We start from the raw sequence: 22148 nt of genomic DNA on the forward strand, positions 1-22148 counted from the left end.
AATCAGTGCCTGATACGTGCATGTCGTTCATCGTGATTATGTAAGGCATTTATAAGTGACTCGCCATCAAATTTCATGCTTGCCATATGTTTATGTCTCATTTGTATAAAAGCGTAGCTAATTGATCTCCATTTCAAGTGAATGACAGGTTGTTATTAGAAAGGGGAGGGGAGTGTGACGTAAAGAATTTAATGGAACACCACATGATTGATTCCCTACGCGCAGCGCACGGCTCCGCGCAGTCCATCCCTTTGGATCCTACTGCTGCTCAGAGCTCTAGGATAGGTTCACTTATGCGTAGCAAAACAAAGGAAAATCTCTGTTTCCAAAGAACTGTTCGAATATTATCGGTAGCCTATTTGAGAAGTACTCTAACATATAGATCAGAAGTGCCGTGCTCTTCAAGTGTCAATTATTTATTGGAGTTGTCACTAGACATTTTGTTACGATTGTCTCCCAAACGCGTTTGCCCTGTTGTGACGGGAACAGCAATATAAATGAAGAGGGACTTAATGTGACCGTATTGAGCAGAGCACTTGCGGATTTTGGTGCGCTGCGAAGGTGTATACCAATTCAACGGCTGCCACCTCCAGGCATTGAATCCAAGTAAATATCGGCAGAGTGACTAGAGGAATGGCTGCGGCAAACAACGGATCAAACACAACCAGGACCTTTACAAATCAGTTTGTACAACCGCCGTGGCGCATCGTGCTATGGTCGGTCGCGTACAGCCTTGTGCTCGCCGTGGCAGTTTTTGGGAACCTGATAGTGATTTGGATCGTATTAGCGCACAAGAGGATGCGGACCGTGACAAACTACTTTTTACTCAACTTGGCTTTCTCTGACGCCTCAATGGCCGCGTTCAACACGTTGATTAATTTCATATATGCTGCTCACGGCAATTGGTACTTTGGAGAATCATACTGCAAGTTCCACAACTTTTTCCCTGTCACAGCAGTGTTTTCAAGCATCTATTCAATGAGCGCAATAGCGGTCGACAGGTGAGCTCTGGAGACATCGACTTAATTTTCACACATTCTATTACATTTGGTGAATTTATTTTTATATGAAATGTGACAATTTGTTATTATTTGTTTAAATGCTACTCCGGTTTCATGTAATGTACTGATTCTATAACCAAACCCCTTAAATCAAATTAGAAAAATGTAGGCCTAATGGTATAACAAGACACCTGATGTTGGTCAGATGTCATCATTTTCATACATCATCATAATAGCCTGTTATGCATGCTATGTATGGATAAAGGTTATTAACACACACACACACACACAGGAAACCAACCCTCTCCTTACATTCTGTCAAAACCAGAAGGAACTGAATGTAACTTTAAATCCACTAATCTAACCAATAAAGATCCTGCGACACAAATTGCATCCCAAATGGCACCCCTTTCCCTATACATTGCATTACCTTTGAGCCCTATGGGTGCTGGGCAAAAGTGCACTATAAAGGGAATAGGGTTCCATTTTGGATGCATTCAACATTAGAAAACACTTTAGGTTCCTGATGATTTGATCAAGCATTTCATTACTCAGTTTGTGTATAAAAGAGCCAGAGTTGTTCTAATGAACTCCACTGTTTTGCCAACCTATCATTGTGGAGGTACGTGCTGATGAAATCATTTAAATTGGAGTCTGCAGTGAAATAATGGCTTTAAGTGCCAAGAGTGCTTATATGAAAGCTATACTCACATCAACACACAGACACACATGCAAACGCAAGCGTGTTCACACACTGGATTTACCCTGCTGTGCTTCTTCTCGGGGCGCAACATCGCAGGGCCTAATTTATCAAAGGTGCATTTGGAGGAAAAATATTAAATCTCGCGTATGCCAGTTTTCCTATAAAAGTTGGTATTTAGCCATTTTTTAACTTGATGCGGAAAGTGTGTACAGTTGAAGTCGGAATTTTACATACACTTAGGTTGGAGTCATTAAAACTCATTTAACCACTCCACAAATTTTTTGTTGAATGTACTTTTGTGCGAAAAGTGCAAATCAATCCCTGAATAACAGTAAAGGACCTTGTGAAGATGTTGGAGGAAAAAGGTACAAAAGTATCGATATCCACAGTAAAACGAGTCCTATATCAACATAACCTAAAAGGCCGCTCAGCAAGGAAGAAGCCACTGCTCCAAAACCACCATAAAAAAAACAGACTACAGTTTGCAACTGCACATGGAGACAAAGATCGTACTTTTTGGCGAAATGTCCTCTGGTCTGATGAAACAAAAACAGAACTGTTTGGCCATAATGACCATCGTTATTTTTTCAGGAAAAATTGTGACGCTTGCAACCTGAAGAACACCATCCCAACCAAGAAGCACGGTTGTGGCAGCATCATGTTGTGGGGGTGCTTTGCTGCAGGAGGGACTGGTGCACTTCACAAAAGAGATGGCGTAATGAGGAAGGAAAATGTGGATATATTGAAGCAACATCTCAAGACATCCGTCAGGAAGTTAAAGCTTGGTCGCAAATGGGTCTACCAAATGGACAATGGCCCCAAGCATACTTCCAAAGTTGTGGCAAAATGGCTTAAGGACAACAAAGTCAAGATATTGGAGTGGCCATCTCAAAGCCCTGACCTCAATCCCATAGAAAATGTATGGGCAGAACGGAAAAACCGTGTGCAAGCAAGGAGGCCTAAAACCTGACTCAGTTACACCAGCTCTGTCAGGAAAAATGGGCCAAAATTCACCCAACTTATTGTGGGAAGCTTGTGGAAGGCTACCTGAAACGTTTGACCCAAGAAACAATTTCAAGGCAATGCTACCAAATATTAATTGAGTGTATGTAACCTTCTGACCCACTGAGAATGTGATGAAATAAATCTCTAATACTATTCTGACATTTCACATTCTTAAAATAAAGTGGTGATCCTAACTGATCTAAGACAGGGAATTTTACTTGGATTAAATGTCAGGAATTGTGAAAAACTGAGTTTAAATGTATTCGGCTAAGGTGTATGTAAACTTCCGACTTCAACTGTATCTCCATGCATATCTAAGACCATGCATACTCAGAACTTCTAGTGGTTGATCAACTGTATTGCAAGCAAATATTGTTATTTTGAGGAAAGTTAAGGTGTTTGATGCACAGGAATTATAATAATGGTAGGCTAATAAAAACACTAAAACGTATGTGTCATGTTCGTCATAACGAGGAGACCAAGGCGCGGCGTGATATGAATACATTCTTTATTTAAATGAAGAACCCTAAACAAACTAACAAAATGAACTTGAAGCTATAACAAGAGTGCTGACATGCAACTACAGACAATAGCCCACAAAACCAAAATGGAAATGGCAACCTAAATAGGATCCCCAATCAGAGACAACGATAAACAGCTGTCTCTGATTGGGAACCAATTCAGGCCACCATAGACCTACATATACCTAGACATACTAAAACCCCATAGATACACAAAAAAACCCTAGACAGGCCAAAAACCCCTAGACAATACAAAACCTAAACCAACCACCCTTGTCACACCCTGACCTAACCAAAATAATAAAGAAAACAAAGATAACTAAGGTCAGGGCGTGACAGACTGTGGCCCGTCGTTGGAGGATCCGGTCTGTGAACTGTCGCCGGATGCTCTGGACTGGGTACTGTCGCCGGACGCTCTGGACTGCCGAGGCGCACTGTAGGCCTGGTGTGTGGTGCCGGCACTGGTGGTACCGGGCTGGGGACACGCACCTCAGGGCGAGTGCGAGGAGCAGGAATAGGGCGTACTGGACCCTGGAGGCACACTGGAGGCCTAGTGCATGGTGCCGGCACTGGTGGTACCGGGCTGGGGACACGCACCTCAGGGCGAGTGCGGGGAGGAGGAACAGGGTGTACTGGGCTCTGAAGGCGCACAGGAAGCCTGGTGCGTGGTGTTGGCACTGGTGGTACTGGGCTAGTGACACGCACCTCAGGGCGAGTGCGGGGAGGAGGCACAGGATACACTGGACCATGGAGACGCATTGGAGATCCAGAACATAGAGCTGGCTCAATACGTCCTGGCTGGATGCCCATTCTAGCCCGGCAAATGCGAGGAGCTGGAATAGAGCTCACCGGGCTAGAATTCGCTGTTCCTCTATTCTCCTGTATTTCTCCTCGTAGTATCGCCGTTCCGCTTTCACTGCCTCTAACTCCTCCTTAGGACGGCGATACTCCCCCGGCTGTGTCCAGGGTCCTGCTCCATCTAATATCTCCTCCCAGGTCCATCTCCCCATTAAGCGCTGTTCCTCCTTTTCACGCTGCTTGGACCTTGTTTGGTGGGTTATTCCGTCACGTTCGTCATAACGAGGAGACCAAGGCGCAGCGTGGTATGAATACATTCTTCTTTATTTAAAACGAAGAACACTAAACAAAATAACAAAACGAACGTGGAGCTATAACACGAGTGCTGACATGCAACTACACAGACAATAACCCACAAAACCAAAATGGAAAATCGCAAGCTATAAATAGGATCCCCAATCAGAGACAACGATAAACAGCTGTCTCTGATTGGGAACCAATTCAAGCCACCTAGATAATACAAAAACTAAACCAACCACCCTTGTCACACCCTGACCTAACCAAAATAATAAAGAAAACAAAGATAACTAATGTCAGTGCGTGACAGTATGCCTATATAAAACAGATGCATTTGCCTTTTGGAAAAAGATGACATAGCAGCATCTCGCCGAATAGCCTATATTTACATTCAATTATATAGGCCTAAATCATACTCATAAAGCAAGGGCATGTCTCTACTTTTCTGACATAACTAGTTTATTCCCTCTATACAACAAATACAAGGCTACCATTTATCCATCGCTCATTTAATAGCCGACCATGCTCAAAGGTAAATAGGCCGGTAGCCTATGACGGTAACGTTAGGCTGCAATGTTGCTGTGCGATAGGAGCGCGACATTACTATTTAATCTCAGAGCCTACACCAAGGTAGGAGATAGAAACACAACCATGTATTGACAAACAAAATATTGAAAAACAATTTGTCTTTTGCATGGAAGCATAAATAGTTTAATAGGCAATCTTGCAGAATGTGCAGCCAGTGTTTGGCAACTGCCATATATAAAGTCACCGCTAAAGATTCAAACGTTCTGCCCACACCTCAACAGAAACATCTGAGGATTTCAGAAAATATGTTGTGTGTTGGATAGATGTCTGAAGAGGTTACAGGAGACGGAAATGCAAAGTGTCCCACTTTTTCAGAATTCAATCAAATAAAGGTAGCCTGCTAATAATTTGGCACAGTGCATTATTTATGACAGTTTTATAACCTTAACATCAAAACAGAAATAAATGAGGCCCCAGGTGCTGGGAGGTCAACTCTATACCTTTACAAGTTGTGTTGCACAGTAGGACTACAGTCCAACATCTCTTTTCATCTGACTTTGAAGATCGTCAAAGGAGTTAATCCGCACCTGCATGACCACGACCTGACCACTTATAGGCCTACTGTGGGCCTTTGATACACATAATCAAAGACAGAGCACACACACACACACACACACAGCACAGCACAGGTAAACTCTCATGCACGCACATACACACACACACACATATATACACACACACACACACACACACACACACAGAGACAAGCAGACAGACCGAGAGGAAAGGTAAGGTCTGAGGATGAAACCTGACAGTCTAGCAGTAAATTCTGGGGAAATGGAATCTTTGTATGCTGGAAACCAAACAAACAGCACTGTTGGATCCAATTAAAGATAGACTGGGAAGAGTCAAAGAGTCAATCAAACATAACTAGCTCCACATAGGACATCCTTTGTTTTGAGTACCTGAGATACTGCATATTAAAGCAATCTGAAATTGGGCACAGACACACACACACACATGACTATCCTAATGGTGGCCCCTCCAGAGAAGATTGGTATCTTATTTACTGTTTGATTTGACATCATAGTATTTCAACCTGGTTTCTGGCTTTTGTCAAGAAGAGCTTGTTTAACTCACATTCGGAAAATGGAGGCCTCAATGTTTGACAACACTTTCCACAACACTCTCCAGTGAGACAGAAACAATACTCGCATCTCATCCCCTTTTTTGTCGCTCTTATATTTGATCTAACACAGCCACCGCCAAATATTTGTTCTAAATGAGAGCTTATAAAGAATGCAGTTGTACAATAAGACATTTCCCAATGGGAACAGATGTCAATTCAACATCTATTCCATGTTGGTTCAACTTAATTTCAATGAAATTATGTGGAAATTACATTGATTCAACCAGTGTGTGCCCAGTGGGTCCTGCATACTAAATGGTATTCATTAACTGTAGTTATGGTGTACACTCTATTCAAAATTTAAAAAGTATAACCTCTAAAGCAAGCAGTCTATGGAGGAATAAACTACCAAATCAACCATGACCTTTGACGTAATAGCGAGACATATCACTGGGTCCTTATACAGTCACTGAACTAAGTAGACCAGACCCAATTTCGATCATATTGGTGTCTATGGGAGACACACACAGTTTAGTAAACTGTGACAATGTTTTTCATTGGTAAACGGCCTGAGTAAGACATCTTCATTTATCCACCGTCTTTCCTTTCACCCCCTGACTGACCTCTTGACCTCTTGAATGGTTATAGAGGCTGTTTTAGAGACTGATGAACAGGGTCTGGTAGTGCTCCAGTCCTCCCTGTCAGAATAAGCAACAAAGGACTTGGAAACTATATCAAGTCCTGTAGAAATGGCTCTATGGTTATTGTGTGTAACCGACTTCATGTTCCTCTAACACCGCGTGTTATATCTTACCATTCTGATAGATTGGAGGAAAAAGGTGGTTGGCATTTCATTGGTTACCTCACGGCAGATGCCCCAGGGGCAGAGTGGTCCATACTCATTGAATATGGCACGTTTAAATCTGAGAGCAATCACTAGTAAAACCTTTCTCGTGAATTACCTCATTACTGAGCGCAAAGTTGATTGCATTTTTCACACTGAAACATGTCTTCAGACTGTAGTGCCGCTCTTATTGAAGCCTCCCCTATATCTTTCCATACTCTATCAGAAAAGGGGAAAAGGGTGGGGGGTACAGCCTCCATTTTGTACTAATGCTCTCAGCTGTAAGGACTTTTCATTTGACGACTTTGGGTCTTTTGACCATCCTGCTATACGGTTTAAATGTCAGCCACCAGTGCTGGCTATAACCCTGTCTCGGCCACGAAAGCACTGCCCCGCTTTATTTTTACTGATTTCTCTGAAGAATTGTCTGTTGTCCTTGAGAACTATGATAAAATTATAGTGTTGGGTGATTTTCATATTCATGTTGACAAAGAGAATGACTCCAAGACCATTGATTTGTCTTTTGACATGTTACTGGGCCCATCCATAACTGTGGCCTTACTCTGGACCTGATTTATTACCGAGTGGCTAACAAATCCTCTATTTTTATGTTGCTTTATCTGATCACCACGGTGTAGTTTTTTTTTATGTTCTTGTTGCCGATAGCACAGGGTAATACTGAACACATTATAAAAAATGTTATCTTACCTCCAAAGTTTATTGAGTGTATGAACAATACGCCTTCCTCTTGTGATGGTAAATCTACAGGTTATGGTCTCATGGGCAATTTTTTGCTTCGCTGTGCTGCTCCCCAGATTGCAGTTCCACTGGGATACATTGGTCACTGGAAAAGGGGATGTTTGCAAATGTATGGAAGCATGCGAAACTGTGTCCTATTCCGAAAGGCTGCAAAGAACCCATTACTCCTGCCAATCGTCGACCAATTAGTCTACTCCCTACACTCAGTAAGATATTGGAGGGTATTGTGAGGAGACAAATATGGGAGTACATGGAAAAAAATGATCTGATTACAGCCAATCAGCATGCTTATCGCAAAAAAACATTCCACTACCACTGCACTGTGGATCGTGAAATAATTTTGACAAAATGAATGCATTATGGTTTTAAGGAGGTAGCATTGAAATGGGTACAGTCATATCTAACTGACAGGAAACAGTCCACCTATATCAGTGGTTCATTTTCTTCCCCTCATGTGTTAAACTGTGGAATACTGCAGGGCAGCTGCCTTGGGCCACTTCTTTATTTAATATATACCAAGGACCTTCCCTATGCCTTAGCTGAAAGTCAAGCTACTATATTTGCAGATGATACTACAATTTATGCAGCAAGACAATCGGTTCAACAGGTACAGCAAGCTTTACAAGGAGATTTGGAGAATATTAGGGATTGGGTTTGCCAAAACAAACTTGTTTTAAACACCAAGAGAACCAAAGTTATGTTGGTCTGTTCCACTAGGAAAAGGCCAAAACAGCATGGGATACAATGAAGTATGGGAGGAGTACAAATTGAAGAAGTGGCAGAAACCAAACTATTGGGAGTGCAGCTAGACAACTGCTTATCATGGTCGTCTCAAATAACTAATCTATGTGAGAAAAAAATTAAACAGCATGCATAATCAGAAGGGTAGATAAATATTTACCAGGAAAAATTATTCAGCAAATAACACAAGCATTAATTGAGTCAGGTGAACTACTGTTCTGTGGTCTGGGGAAATGCATCATCAAGTGAAGTTAGGAGGCTGCAGAATGCACAGAAAAAAGCAGCAAGGATTGTTTTAAGGTGGAGATATGGTTCTTCTGTTGCAGTCAAGCGCAATGTTCTTGGTTGGTCATCAATCGATAAGATAATTGAAAAAAACACTTATTTTATTTCATAATATACATCATTTAATAACGGCCAAGTTCTATTCACAATGGTATTCAGTTGGTAAGAGACAGACATTCCGTAAATACTAGGAATAGATTGTCCACCATCTATGCGTTGTCCAAACAGAAAAGAGAAATAGGCAAAAAAAACATTTCTATTTAGAGCAATAAAAAATTGAATAAATTAACTGAGCAAACCAGAAACCTTTCAATATATAAGTTTAAACATAATATAATATGTAGAAATGTTGTGGGACTATAGTAGATGAAGAATAAATATTTTTTACATTGAGTATTTATTGGGTCATTATGTTAGTATATTATGTATGTTTGTAATAGTGCGTTATGAGGAAAAGTGTTCGTATTATAAATTGAAGTTTAATGTTTAAGGACTCTTGGAAGATTAGTCCAAATGGGGACTAAAAGAGATCCAAATCAAATCAATCAGCCAATCTCCAACCTTCCATTCTTAAGCAAAATTCTGGAGAAATTGTTTTTTAAACAACTAAAAAAAAATCTAATCTGGTTTTCTTGCCCACCACAGCACAGACAGCCTAAGATAAAGTGGCAAATGATCTGAGAGCCAGACGCTGAACAGCTCTCTGTCCTTGGGTGTGGGTTGGTCTCTCCGGTCCAGTTCTAAATTGGTTTAGGACCTCTTAAATCGGTCAAGAGCTTTTTTATCGCCCTCAGTGAACATAACTCAGAGAAAATACATATCCCATGTGGTGTTCCACAAGGTTCGATTTTCGGTCCAGTTTATATGTTGCCCCTTGGCACCGTCATCAGAAAGCACAACATTGATTTTCACTGCTGCGTAGACGATACACAGCTTTACACTTCTGTGTCACCAGAGCATTTTTAGCTCCACAGATACAGTATTATAATTTATTAGTGATTTAAATACTTGGATGGTTCACAGCTTCCTCCAGCTAAATCAAGATAAGAACGAGGTACTTATTATTGGAGCCAAAGCACACAGAATCTGGCCGCATATTTTAATTCACGGTCAAATAAGATAAAACACCAGGTAAAAACGTAGGTATCACTTTAGGTTCTGAACTAAACTTAGAATCACACATTAGGAATGTGACCAAATATCATTCTACCACCTGAGGAACATTGCCAAGGTACGGCCGTTTCACTCTCAGGCTGATACAGCGAGACTCATCCATGCTTATATTAAAAGCAGGCTTGACTACTGTAATGCTCCGCTGTCTGGTCTACAAAGAAAGACATTGGCCAACGGCAAACCATACAGAACGCTGCAGGATGGCCAGACGGAGAGCACACATTTACACCAGTTTTAAAGTCTCTGCACTGGCTGCCTGTGAGTTTAAGAATTATTTTTAAGATTATTCTATTGTTTTTTTTAAAATCAATCCACAACTGTGCACCCCAATACATATCAGACATGCTTTTGAGTTATGTACCCAGTAGGTCTCTCATGTCCTTTGGCACTGACCTTTAAACTGTCCCAAAGCCCAGGACCAAGAGGCATGGAGAGGCAGCCTATAGTTACTATGCCCCCAGCCTCTGGATTAGCCTTCCAAAGAACCTGGCAGGGGGCTGAAACTGTGAACATACAGTAGCAAAGTTTGGATACACCTACTCATTCAGGGGTTTTTCTTTATTTTTACTATTTTCTGCATTGTATAATAACAGTGAAAACATCAAAACTATGAAATAACACATATGAAATCATATACTAACCAAAAAAGTGTTAAACAAATCAAAATATATTTTATATTTGAGATTCGTCAAAGTAGCCACCCTTTGCCTTGATGACAGCTTTGCACACTCTTGGCCTTCTCTCCAGCTTCATCTGGAGTGCTTTTCCAACAGTCTTGAAGGAGTTCCCACATATGCTGAGCACTTGTTGGCTGCCTTTCCTTCACTCTGCGGTCCAACTCATCCCAAACCATCTCAATTGGGTTGAGGTCGGGTGATTGTGGAGGCCAGGTCATCTGATGCAGTACGCCATCACTTTCCTTCTTGGTCAAATAGCCCTTACACAGCCTGGAGGTGTGTTGGGTCATTGTCCTGTTGAAAAACAAATTTGGACTCATCAGACAATAGGACAGATTTCCACTGGTCTAATGTCCATTGCTCGTGTTTCTTGGCCCAAACAAGTCTCTCCTTCTTATTGATGTCCTTTAGTAGTGGTTTACTTGCAGCAATTCGACCATGAAGGCCTGATTCACGCAGTCTCCTCTGAACAGTTGATGTTTGAGGCTGGTAACTAATGAACTTGTCCTCTGCAGCAGAGGTAACTCTGGGTCTTGTTCCATATGTTCCATATTGACTGACCTTCATGTTATAAAATAAAGTATTGAATGAATGTCATTTCTCTTTGTTTATTTGAGCTGTTCTTGCCATAATATGGACTTGGTCTTTTATCAAATAGGGCTATCTTCTGTATACCAACCCTACCTTCTCACAACACAACTGTTTGGCTCAAGCGCATTAAGAAGGAAAGAAATTCCACAAATTAACTTTTACCAAGGCACACCTGTCAATTGAAATGCATTCCAGGTGACTACATCATGAAGCTGGTTGAGAGAATGCTAAGAGTGTGCAAAGCTGTCATCAAGGCAAAGGGTGGCTATTTTGAAGAATCTCAACCATAAAAATATATCTTGATTTGTTTTTTTATTAATGTATTTTCCTGTGAAGCGCATTGCGTCACATTCATGTCTAAAATGTGTTGTATAAATAACGCTTGATTTGATTTGACACCCTTGCAGGTACATGGCCATCATCCACCCGCTGAAACCCAGGCTGTCGGCCACAGCCACCAAGGTGGTGATCTTGTGTATCTGGGCGCTGGCCGTGGTGCTGGCCTTCCCCCTCTGCTTCTACTCCACCATCCGCATCCTGCCCCGCCGGACCATCTGCTATGTGGCTTGGCCCCGGTCATCAGATGACTCCTTCATGTGAGTGAGACACTCTGGGTGCATCTCAATAGTCTAAAGTGGGTTCCTTTAACTCACCTCCTCTTGTTCATCTTCACTGATCTGAAAACAGCTTTGGGTTGATTGGTAATGAAACTGTATATTGAGGTGAACTTGCTGCTGGTGGTTTGGGTGTGGGCTACAGTGGTTGTGTATTGATAAGAACACTGGGAGTTGGAGGTACACTTGAAATGGGCTAATTCCCAGTGTATTCATACCAACCCTAATCTAGCGAACCTAATTCAAATAATTAGCTGGTTGAAAAACTGAATCAGGTTAGTTGCAACTGGGGTTGGATTGAAAACATACAGGAGGGTAGCTCTCCAGGAACCGGTTTGGAGAGCCCTGATGTAAGGCAAATAACTTGGCCAATTATACAGGCACTAGTCAAAAGCACATACATCCAAAAATACTCAAAACTCAATAGTATCTACAATATGAAAAAGGATCTAAGTAATATCTACACAAACAAACCTACTTAGGCAATGGAGTTACTTACATACCAACAAATAATACGATCAATAATGGCACATAGACAATCGTAGAAAATGTGCTCAAATCAAATGTACACGATACAGGAGCACAAACATATACTGAACAAAAATGCAAATGCAACATGTAAAGTGTTGGTCCAATGTTTCATGAGCTGAAATAAAAGTTAACAGAAATGTTCCATTTGCACAAAAAGTTTATTTCTCAAAACAAATGTACATCCCTGTTAGTGAGCATTTCTCCTTTGCCAAGATAATCCATCCACCTGACAGGTGTGGCATATCAAGAAGCTGATTAAACAGCATGATCATTACACAGGTGCACCTTGTGCTGGGGGGCAATAAAAGGTTACTCTAAAATGTGTAGTTTTGTCACACAACACAATGCCACAGATGTCTCAAGTTTTGAGGGAGCGTGCAATTGGCATGCTGACTGCAGGAATGTGCACCAGAGCTGTTGCCGGATAATTAATTGTTAATTTCTCATAAGCCACATCCAACGTCGTGTTAGAGAATTTGGCAGTTCGTGTGCCCAACGTCGTTTTAGAGAATTTGGCAGTACGTCCCACCGGTCTCACAACCGCAGACCATGTGCAACCATACCAATCCAGGACCTCCACATCCTGCTTCTTCACCATACGGGATTGTCTGAGACCAGCCACCTGGACAGCTGATGAAACTGTGAGTTTACACAACTGAAGAATATCTGCATAAACTGTGAGAAACCGTCTCAGGGAAACTCATCTGCGTGTTCGTTGTCCTCATCAGGGTCTTGACTTGACTGCGGCATCCTAACCGACTTCAGTGGACAAATGCTCACCTTCGATGGCCACTGGCACACTGGAGAAGTGTGCCCTCCACGCATGAATCCGTTTTCAACTGCAGATGGAAGACCGTGTGTATGGCATCATTTGGGAGAGCAGTTTGCTGATGTCAATGAGGTGAACAGAGTGTCCCATGGTGACGGTGGGGTTATGGTATGGGGCAGGCATAAGCTACGGACAAAACACAATTGCATTTTGTCGATGGCAATTTGAATGCACATAGATCCTGAAGCCCATTGTCGTGCCATTCCTCCTCTGCCAACACCTCATGTTTCAGCAGGATAATGCATGGCCCCATGTCCCAATGATGTGTACACAATTCTTTGAAGCTGAAAATGTCCCAGTTCTTCCATGGTCTGAATACTCACCAGACATGCCACCCATTGAGCATGTTTGGGATGCTCAGGATTGACGTGTAAGAGCGTGTTCTAGTTCCCACCAATATCCAGCAACTTCTCACAGCCATTGAAGAGGAGTGGGACAACATTCCATAGGCCACAATCAACAGCCTGGTCAACTCTATGCAAAGGAGATGTGTCGCACTGCATGAGGCAAATGGTGGTCACACCAGATAGTGATTGGTTTTCTGATCCACAGCCATACCGTTTTTTCAAGATATCTTTGACCACAGATACATATCTGTATTTCCAGTCATGTGAGATCTATAGATGAGGGCCTAATGAATTTATTTCAATTGAATGATTTCCTTACATGATCTGTAACTCAATAAAATAGTATAAATTGTTGCATATTGAATTTTATATTTTTGTTCAGTGTACTTTGAATGAACGCATCCTTGAATAATTGTATGTATTGATTGCATACAGGTTAATTAATATAAGGTGGTGAGTTTCCTGCTTCTGGAGAACTGGGTGGTGATTGGGTAATTGGAATGTCAGTCCATATGAGTAGAGGAATTTCATACACACAGGACAGCTAGCCTAGATAGACAACCAGTGCAGACTAGATAACGAAGAGAGCAACCTAGACTAATGCATATAAATGTGAATTAGATTAAATATAATTTGCAGAATTACCATGTTATCCCATTACATTCACAGGAATGCTCTGCTTTTCCTTCCCGACAGCTATCTATTCTTCTCTGGTAAACAGGTATCATATCATTGTGACGGTGCTGGTGTACGTGCTGCCCCTAGTGGTGATGGGTATCACCTACACCATTGTGGGCGTGACGCTGTGGGGAGGAGAGATCCCGGGGGAAGCATCAGATAACTACCACAGCCAGCTCACAGCCAAGAGGAAGGTAACGCAAAAATACAACTCCATTATACACATAACGTCCTTTAGTAAAGCCATGTTTATTCCATTTGTAAACCTGTGTCATCCATTAATTGAATGCAGTAGATTCAGCCAGTCATTTTAACTGGCACGGTCACGAGACGTCCCAATTGTCTCCGGTTTCATTTTCTCCCGTTCATTTGGTGTGAGAAGTAGAATACTGTAGGCCTTTTAAAAATGCGGATGGGAAAATAATTTCTGCAAATAATGATAATAAACTGAATATGCGCTTCTGGTGGGTTTGAGGGTTTATCCGTGTTTGACCCAATACATTGTCATTACAATAATTGGTGTAGCTATACCATTGAAATGAATAACTGACCCTGTACATGGCACAATGATCTCTCTGTATTCCCCACTGGATTTGGCTACCCATCAAGTAATCCAGCGTTATGCAGGCAAACAACAGAGATTGGTCTCCTCTTTAGAGATGACGATGTATTCTATTACCTGGACACAGTGTATCTCATCATTGATCTTCAAATTGGAGTCCAGGCTCCGTATGTATCAAGCGTCTCCGGGTAGGAGCGCTGATCTAGGATCAGGTTCCCCCTGTCCATGTTATCTCATTCATTGTGGTCTACAAAGCAAAACTGGTCATAAATCAGCACTTCTATTCGTAGATGCTTCATATATATGGACCCTGGTCCCCACAGTTATCCATAAGGATTCAGGTAATGTGAACCAGTATGACTGACATCTATTAGGCCAGATGTGGGTTTAACAGGTGTGGGTCAGATTATAGATAGGCAATGGCCAATCCGACAGGTCTAGATATGGGAATTATTGGGATTATTCCAGGACACCCTCTGAGTAAACCCAGACTGTATTTCTGGGTTGTTATTGTTTTATTCATGAGGATTACACTCAGATTACGGGGGATCAGCACACCTGGTTCTTTGTTTTGGACAGATAGCCGAGGCCATGAAACCGTATTAGTTTGCAGTGATTTATCCGGTGATGTAGCCTGTGATCCTGCCTGACATTTGACCTCGGCACCAGCACGTTTGGTGTTGTTACTTGCTCTTGTCTTATTTCAGAACTGGTTCTCTTTTTGATTGTTTTTAGTTTTTGTCGTGAAATGCACCTCATATAAACTTGATTTGATTTAGTTTGAGCAATGCAGTGATGGAGGGTTAGATAACCTTGCATTTATACACAGTTCCAATTCCTCAGTGGGTTTGAATGGGCCACAAATACAGACTAGAAGTCATTTAGGATAAAATCTTCCGCTAAATGACAGTATAATTTTTTTTTTTATTGGATTAGCCAATAAAGTTCCTGCCAAACCCTTTTTAACGAAGCTAGACGAGGGCTGAGAGAGGTTCATTAGGCTGAATGTCACCCATTGTCATACCGTCAGGTCCTATTCGGTGGTTAGTTTAAAAGTAATTGCTCATGAGGTCAGCGATCTGTTCCCAGCCAGCTCAATTGACCCATGCTGTGACCTCTACAGCAGACCACCAGTGCTCTCGCGTCAACTACCTGTGACCCGCTATGTCGTGCGTCATGGAACCCTTTCTCCTGCTTTATGTAGCTCCTGAGAGGACTCTACCAGACACCCTTTGCTAGTCATTAGACTCAGTGTCCCAGACACACTGTACATACCAAAGAGATGACACGTCTTCATAAGCTTTCTGTCACATTGTTAATCACCCAGAAGATGACGCAGGTGGCGCTAGTTGATCCTTGATTTATAAGATCCTAATTGTTATTGTTCATAAACAAGGTAACGGACAGCTTGATCGATCACTTAATCAAGAGGCTGAAGTATACAGCTAGTAGTAGTTAAAAGGATGGTTCGGCCAAATGACAATGACATATTAGTTTCCTTTACCCTGTATGCAGTCTATGCTCAAGGTAAAAGAGCAATCCATGCTTTGTTTTTGTTTACATGGTCACTATCTCCAAATGCAAACTTGTTTTGCATTCTTGGCCCGCAAGTCAATATTCCTGATGTTAGCGTAAACGTGACCAAGCCCAGAGACATACTGTAGTTAAATCTAAGTCTTTAGGATGTTTACATCTGTGGGATGTTAAATCGGAATATAAAGCCTTTCCCACCATTTAGTGCTTTCCATGCAACTCCACTGTACATTAGTTTCCCAGACACAGATTAAGCCTAGTGCTAGACTAAAAGGCATGCTCAATGGAGAATCTCAAAGGTTTGTAGCGAATGTAGGTTAAATCTAACGAGTAAAGTGACAGAATGGAATCCATATGAAAGGCTTTGGGGAGTTTCTTTGAGCTCAGACTGTTTGACTGACAGACTGACCATTCATTGGAGATCACAATCACTAATGCTCTACGGGCTGGCAGCCATCTTGTCACATGACATTGTGTGCATAGTTCAAACTCATAAAATACACACCCTCGTCCACTTACTTCCACCTTATGCCCTTGGGGGAATCCCCGTCACCATCTTTGACATCGGTCCAAACGATTAGCCAAACAAGCGAAGTTCGCAACGTAAGCCCCTCAGCCCTCGTTTTTGATCGAGTTTGCGAGTGTACAATTGTGTTCACTTCGGGCCATAATTCAATTCGCGATGATTATACATCCGCGAAGAAAAGTCAGCCGAAATTAAAACCTCAACGTCAATATGGAGTCAACATTCAAGTGTCAGTAAAAACAAATGTAAATAAGGTAGAAATTGTGCTACAAACACGCCTGGTAAAAGTAATATTTTTTTTTATTTTTTTCGGTTAGCTTTTGGAAATTGTAGAAATAAAACATTTTCCTTCTTCAGATGTTCCAGCTAGGCAGGCTAACGTTAGTTAGCTAATTAATTGGCTAGCTATCATACAGTAGGCGTATATTAATTATAATGATATAGTTAATAAAAGTAGACATGCAATTACAATTGACTGTAGCGCATATAATGCAACCACAAGCTACCTACCGGTGGCTGAAAACATAATCGTCGCGGGATAAACGAGTGATGAATTTACGGGCAAGGGCGGTCCATTACAAAATCATTCCTTCCTCCCTCGCCCCTTGTCCTGCAAGTGTATAGTCGTCAGACGTCATCAGAAGTGTCCACTTAATTTGAGGGCTGAGGGGATAGGGTGTGTCTTTTAAGTGTTCGGAATGGAACCTATATCATGCGATGATCTACCGTACCTGCTATAGTGATGACACAGTAGTAACACAATAGTGAACACAACAGTGAGGATACATGGACAAAGATCTTCCTCACTGACAAGACGGACAAATTGCAGTTTGCATTGTTCAGGCGTGTCTGAGCTTTGATTTTTGGGTAGTCTAGGAGACAAAAGTCCAATTCTATCAGATGAAATTTGTCACAACTCCTCCATACAAGGCAAGAAAGTACAAACTTTTTGAGAATGCCGATCTGATTTCAAGTTTCGAAATGCTCTTTGAGGATTTTAAGTGACACCATCAGTTCATGGAATTCACAGGATCTTTGAAGTGAGTTGCTTCCTTCGTGTTGACTCTAGGACGTCAGGATATGGAATACAATCTCAAATGTATCACACCGTTGGACCATCAATGGTAGTCCTGACCATTTATGTGTAAATGAAGCAATTATATTTTGAGGTTGTGAATGGCTCTTTTGAAAGGGGTTGTCGTGATGAAAAAAGTATATCCTAAACTGCTGTGGCTTCTAGGACGGAATGAAAATGCCAACCTGAGGATAAATCAATCATGGTGCCCACACTTGTGAGAATCTATTGAGCGTCACACATTCTGTCCATCTCAGAATCAGGCACTTTGTGAAACCTAACATGAAGTGGACGTCCAAATGTTGATTTTTTTGATCGACATCTTGTCTCAGAGCTACACAGAATAAAGACAACATACTTTCTTTTTCCTCTCTTTCTCTCTCTCACTCCTATTTTCTTATTCTCTCCTCTCTTTCTCTCATTGCTTTCTCCCCCTCCCTCTCTTCCACCCTGTCTCCCCCATCCCTGTCGCTCTATTCCTCCCATCCTCCCACTATCCCCTTCCAAACCCCCAGGTGGTGAAGATGATGATCATTGTGGTGGTGACCTTCGCCCTCTGCTGGCTGCCGTACCACGTCTACTTCATCGTGACGGGCCTCAACAAGGCTCTGATGAGGTGGAAGTCCATCCAGCAGGTCTACCTGTCAGTGCTGTGGCTGGCCATGAGCTCCACCATGTACAATCCCATCATCTACTGCTGCCTCAACAGCAGGTAGGATCCAGCACCTGGGCACTGTTAAGAAGGCACCAAAGCATACGATGAAGATAAGCCTTACCCATAACTCATTTATATTTTCCGTTTAAAATTATTTTTTTCTTTGTTCCTACTTTGTTCCTAGGTAACCACTGGCTAGATGGATAAGACCAGATGAGAAAGCTACCAGTGTACTTTCTTTAGAATTCATAAGCCACCTCTCAAATGTTAAAAATCTAACAATGCACTCATCTGTCTGGTTTGGGTTGTGATTTGGATACAGGTTCCGGGCGGGCTTCAAACGGGCGTTGTGTTGGTGCCCGTTCGTCCGGGTATCCAGCTATGACGAGCTGGAGTTGCGCGACAACACCACCCGCCACCGATCCGGCCACCAGGGCAGCATGTGCACCCTCTCCCGCGTGAACACTGGGACCAACAGCACCAACAATCGCCAACACGGCATCAAAAAGGCAGTCTCCAGCTGCCATGGCAATGCCAGTGTTAACGGAGATAACAATGGTAACCATGGCAACCGACCGGCGGTAGCCAAGTCCAACCTTTACAGTGACCCCGATGATGTGGCCGACGATCAGTTCTCCTGAGATGTTTATGATGACCACGACCACATTCTAGAATGTTCACGAGTGGTTTGGAAAGTCGTTGTCAACATTTCGCCTTCCGAACTTCCCTCAAACATTCCAAGCAAGCCTTTAGATTTAAATTTTATTTTACCAAGCATAAGTATTTCATGTGAGTTTGTTGCAAACGCGGTTGTTCTGTATAAAGTATTTTCTGCTGGCTTGATGCAGTGAGATTCTTTCGATTTTATTTCTATTTTGCTTAGCTTTCGAAAAGCATTTGTTTCTGCCTTTTCTCATTTCCAAACCCCCCTCACGACACTGACTGGACATCTGGTAGGTTGCTGTCTCGACAGGCAGATTTGTGGGCAGATTTGTGACATCTGGACTAAGCAAATGAAGGCAGAGCTTACCAGTAGTTTACCAGTGTGGGCATGCATCTATTACTCAGGCAGGCTCCCCTTGAAAGAATGTTAGGAGTGGTTGGAGGTATAACCACATAATGATGAAAAGGGAAGGTTGTTGCACACAGATGGTTTATTAATGTGTCTTTCTGTACCATAGTCATACATCCTTTATCAGCTTGTCATCATTTCTGCAGACTGATACCCCACAGATTGAAATCGCTGTGGACTGTATGTCCTGAAATGGTATTGGTTTTTTTTACAGAGAGAGAGAGGCACCTGGGGCAAGATAGATTATTCAGTGTTTCTCTTTCAGCCTGCAATTTCCTGAGGATAAATGAGAATGATAGGATGTTCCATTTTGTTATTGACATTTCTCTCATAAGCTGCTTTTGTCGTTATAGGAATTGTACAGTGCCATTTATTTTTTAAATGTACGAGATATATGTCTTATGTAAGCAGAGGTCTTTTGCTTTTGTGATATACCGTGGTGTATACTTACTGTGGTTAAGGCCATTTTTAGCACTTTAGTCATTGAGGGATAAACGCAGACAAACACACGCACACACTCAGACATGCACGGACACATTCAGCCTTCAACATGAAAGTATTTCACGGAGACGTACTGTGAAGTACTGTGCACTGTGTACTAAAACTAATCATCATGGGAAATGGTGCCGTATTAAAACACAATCTGAGAGATTTTTTTGTTGTTGATATAAACCCACCCATCCATCTCTTTGATTCCATGAAGACCTTTAATCCAGAGCTCAGGGCCTTACATAAACATGCCAGTACTCACTCTCCCTCTCTCTGATAAGCGTCTCATCACCTTATCACACACATTCGCACACACACGTATGCATGTACACATGTGCGGTCGCATGCACACACACTCGCGCGGACGGGCGCACACACACATACACACACTAATCCCAGTGAAAGGATACTGCAGTTATTTATTGTGTCGTGGGATTATCACTGTAATGTGAATTGGCAATATATAGGTCATTCTGGTATTGTACTACAAAATACTGCAAGTTATTCATGACATTTAATCCTAGTAAAAGTTCCCTCTCTTAGGTCAGTTAGGATCACCACTTTATTTTAAGAATGTGAAATGTCAGAATAATAGTAGAGAGAATTAGTTATTTCAGCTTTTATTTATTTCATCACATTCCCAGTGGGTCAGAAGTTTACATACTCAATTCGTATTTGGTAGCATTGCCTTGAAATTGTTTAACTTGGGTCAAATGTTTTGGGTAGCCTTCCACAAGCTTCCCACAATAAGTTGGGTGAATTTTGGCCCATTCTTCCTGACAGAGCTGGTGTAACTGAATCAGGTTTGTTGGCCTCCTTGCTCGCACACAATTCTTTAGTTCTGCCCACACATTTTCTGTGGGATTGAGGTCAGGGCTTTGTGATGGCCACTCCAATATCTTGACTTTGTTGTCCTTAAGCCATTTTGCCACAACTTTGGAAGTATGCTTGGGGTCATTGTCCATTTGGACGACCAAGCTTTAACTTCCTGACTGATGTCTTGAGATATTGCTTCAAAATATCCACATAATTTTCCTGCCTCATGATGCCATTTATTTTGTGAAGTGCACAAGTCCCTCCTGCAGCAGAGCACCCCCACAACATGATTCTGCCACCCCCGTGCTTCACGGTTGGGATGGTGTTCTTCGGCTTGCAAGCCTCCCCATTTTTCCTCCAAACATAATGATAGTCATAATGGCCAAACAGTTCTATTTTTGTTTCATCAGACCAGAGGACATTTCTTCAAAAAGTACGATCTTTGTCCCCATGTGCAGTTGCAAACCGTAGTCTGGCTTTTTTATGGCGGTTTTGGAACAGTGGCTTCTTCCTTGCTGAGCGGTCTTTCAGGTTATGTTGAAAAAGACTTGTTCTACTGTGGATATTGATACTTTTGTACCGGTTTCCTCCAGCATCTTCACAAGGTACTTTGCTATTGTTCTGGGATTGATTTGCACTTTTTGCACCAAAGTACGTTCATCTCTAGAAGACAGAACCTGTCTCCTTCCTGAGCGGTTTGACGGCTGCGTGGTCCCATGGTGTTTATACTTGCGTACTATAGTTTGTACATATGAACGTGGTACCTTCAGGCATTTGGAAATTGCTCCCAAGGATGAACCAGACTTGTGGAGGTCTACAATTTTTGGCTGATTCCTTTCGATTTTCCTATGATGTCAAGCAAAGAGGCACTGAGTTTGAAGGTAGGCCTTAAAATACATCCACAGGTACACCTCCAAATGATGTCAATTAGCCTATCAGAAGCTTCTAAAGCCATTACATAATTTTCTGGAATTTTCCAAACTGTTAAAAGGCACAGTGAACTTGGTGTATGTAAACTTCTGACCCACTGGAATTGTGATACAATGAATTATAAGTGAAATAACCTGTCTCTAAACAACTGTTGGAAAAATTACTTGAGGCATGCGCAAAGTAAATGTCCTAACCGAATTGCCAAAACTATAGTGTGTTCACAAGAAATTTGTGGAGTGGTTGAAAAATGACTCCAACCTAAGTGTATGTAAAGTTCCGACTTCAACTGTACACCGCACAGGAGTTTGATGGCATCTTAACTGTTGGAGATCGAGCTACTTTTTTTCAACATTCTGTTAAAAATCGCGCAACATTTCAACGTCCTGCTACTCATGCCAGGAATATAGTATATACATATGATTAGTATGTGTGCATAGAA

The 22148-nt window shown here is 41.9% G+C and overlaps 1 pseudogene; it reads left to right on the forward strand.

Annotated features, from left to right (window-relative positions):
- The first annotated feature begins 290 nt into the window (after positions 1-290).
- LOC135506764 (neuromedin-K receptor-like) lies at positions 291-20160 on the forward strand (annotated as a pseudogene).
- Positions 20161-22148: the final 1988 nt, after the last annotated feature.

This window comes from Oncorhynchus masou, chromosome 20, assembly GCF_036934945.1.
Source record: "Oncorhynchus masou masou isolate Uvic2021 chromosome 20, UVic_Omas_1.1, whole genome shotgun sequence".
Taxonomy (NCBI): domain Eukaryota; kingdom Metazoa; phylum Chordata; class Actinopteri; order Salmoniformes; family Salmonidae; genus Oncorhynchus; species Oncorhynchus masou.